Source organism: Rhinopithecus bieti, unplaced genomic scaffold, assembly GCF_001698545.2.
Source record: "Rhinopithecus bieti isolate Rb0 unplaced genomic scaffold, ASM169854v2 scaffold_50877, whole genome shotgun sequence".
Lineage (NCBI taxonomy): Eukaryota > Metazoa > Chordata > Mammalia > Primates > Cercopithecidae > Rhinopithecus > Rhinopithecus bieti.
In genome coordinates this window covers 565903-568604 of record NW_016821745.1, presented here as the reverse complement: position 1 = coordinate 568604, position 2702 = coordinate 565903, and positions in this window count along the sequence as shown.

Here is a 2702-nt window from a genome sequence, read left to right as displayed (position 1 = left end):
GGAGGGAGGGAGGGAAGGGAGGGAGGAAGGAAGGGAGGGAAGAAGGAAGAAAGGAAGGAAGGAAGGAAAGGAGAGAGGGAAGAAGGGAGGGAGGAAGGAAGGAAGGAACGGAAGGAAGGGGGAGAGAACGGGTGGAACAGGACCAAACCCAGGGTCCAAATCTGTGTATGTATTCATCAGGGACCCTCCCACCTTTCCAATGTTTTCTTGACATGCCCCCTCCTCAGAGTGCGGGTGGCGGGGGCAAGGCCTGGGGAGACTGGAAGCCTTTTCAGGACAATTCTCATTACGCAAATTAAAGGCAGAGGCGCAGGCAGGATCCGGTTCTCTGTGTGTTCAAGGAGGCCTGCCCGGCTTTATTTACATAATTTCGCACGGTTACATCACAGAGAATTTTATGACCTCAAAACGAGACTTCCCTTGATTTCCCAGGAGCCTGGCAAGTGTTGGACAATAAAAGAAAGAAAGCAAAGGAAAGAAAGGAGGCCAGCCCCAGGCCTGGATGAGCTCAGGTCCCCGGGGACGGGCAATTTGCTTTAGAGGATGGCCCACGCCCCCTGCTTTAGTCAAACAAGGCCCTGAATTCCCAACTTGACAATACATTAGAACTTTAATTAAAACACTGGCTCTGGAGGGACCATTTGGGAAATGCCATCCCACAGGCAGAAACAACCAATTAAAGAAACCGAACAGGTTTTCCCTGTGACCAGCGGGGAGGACTTCTCAGAACACATTCTGCCGTCTTTGGCACGATTATGCCTGCCCTTTTGGATTGCCAGGTGCAGATTCCTCTTCTGAACTTAAAGCTGGCTGTGTTTAGAATTTGGCTAACTCTAGGTCAACATTTGGAATCAAACAGGCAAGGTGTGTTGGGAAAGGTGTCTCACTTTAATAAATTTTCTGAGTGACCTTGGGCTCCACAAAGCTCCAGAAAGCACCCCCGTGGCCAGGGAGTCCAGGGCCCTAGGAGGCCTAGGATCATGGTCCCCTGCGCTGGACAGCCCCCTCCGTGGGCGACTTAGCGTCCTTAGCCCTGGGAAATGCAGGTCACATTGGTGGCTTTCTATCAGAAGGGCTGGGCCCTGGGTCGGCAGCCAGGCCCAGGAGGGCGCCCTGGGTTTAAGCCCAAGCTGGCAGGAGATTCGCAGACCCAGATGTGTCTGAGGTGAGGGGCAGCTTTCTGTCTTCCAGCTGGAGTCAGTGGGGCTGACTTTCCCAGGTGAGGGATGGGTGGCCACTGGGGCCTTCTTGCAGCTGAGCTAGGAAAGCCTGGGGCGGCTGTGGGCAAACAGCGTTCTGCAGGGATTTTCTCACCCCCTTGTGACTTCTCCAGCCTCTGGGGTCCTAGATTTTCTCTGTTTAGTCACAACCACAGCTTCCAGCAAAGGAATCTGAATTCTGGAGTGTTTATTTCTGTTTTCTTTTTTGCTTTTCCCCTGCTCTGCCTGCATCTCCCCAGTCTAAACAAATTCACTCAGACAGAAACAATGGGGTCTCTTTGTTTGGGTGTTCGGCGGCTGAAAGCGTTGAGCGGAATCTTCTGCTCAGCTCGACTCAAAAGTAGCTGACCCCGATGGGGCGATCAGGGAGAGCCAGAGCCAGAGCCCCAGAGTCCCAGCCCAGAGAGTCTGCCTGTGCCAGGAAAGCCTGAGGGGCCCAGGCCTCTGGCGAGGTGTCCCGCCCGGATGGAGAGGAAGCTGCCCGAAGCCCAGCGGCTCTGGGGTGGGGGCTCCCACGGCCCCACCTTGGAGGGGCATTCGTTACCTTGTTGGGCGCCCGGGATACCAGGCCAGGCACCTACTGTTTAGAATCTCCCCATAGCTGGTTCCAGCCAGGCCACCTGCCTCGGCCATCGCACCCCGGATCCAACGCCCTCCCAGAGGAGGGCAGCGCCCTGGTAAAAGCCGGGGGTTCCCTGGGCCGTGGCCTTGTCTCCCCGGGCCTCGAGGCCTATTTCTCTTGTTTGCTGCTCCTGAAACACTCCCTCTCCCTGGAGGGGCTGCGGGTGTCTCTAGCGCCCCGAATGGGGGACCTGGCCCAAGTTCCCTTCCCCGGTAATAAGCCCTGACCCCCATTCCCGGGCCTGCCTAATTCAGGGCGCTCTCCGTTCGCCTTGCCCGGCGACTTCCTTCTCTTGCAGCCTTCAGGTTAATCATTAGATCTCAGTCTCACACCTCCAACTGCCCCTTCCCGTTAAGAGAGGAAGAGAAGGCAAGGCCTGCGCATGGCCATTTTAATAATTCGCCGCCCGTCTCACGCCTGGGCGTCCAGGCGAGTCCTCGCAGGCCCCGGGCAGAGCCGAGGCGGCTTCGCAGCGCTTCCCCCGCTCGCTGGGAGCCAAGCGCAGAGAGGGGCAGGCGGTGCCGGGTGGAGGATGCGCGAGGCCCTCCCGCCCCGCGCATCCACGGGGGCCGCAGGGTACTCACAGTTAAAGTCAGGCATCTTAGGCAGGATCATGCCCGCGGTGGACGCGCGCAGCCACTGGTCCAGCTGGAAGGTGCCGGCACCCAGCTTGATGGGGTCGGCGGGGTGCGCGGGGTGCGCGCCCTGCACCTGCGGGTACGAGTAGGAGAGCGCCGGGTGCTGGCCAGCCAGCGCAGCCGCCGCCGCTGCCGCGGAGTAGCCGTAGACCGGGTGGCCGTAGAGCGCCGCCTGCGCCTGGAGGCCCGCGCCACCCTGCGCGCCCCCCGGGTGCAGCCCCA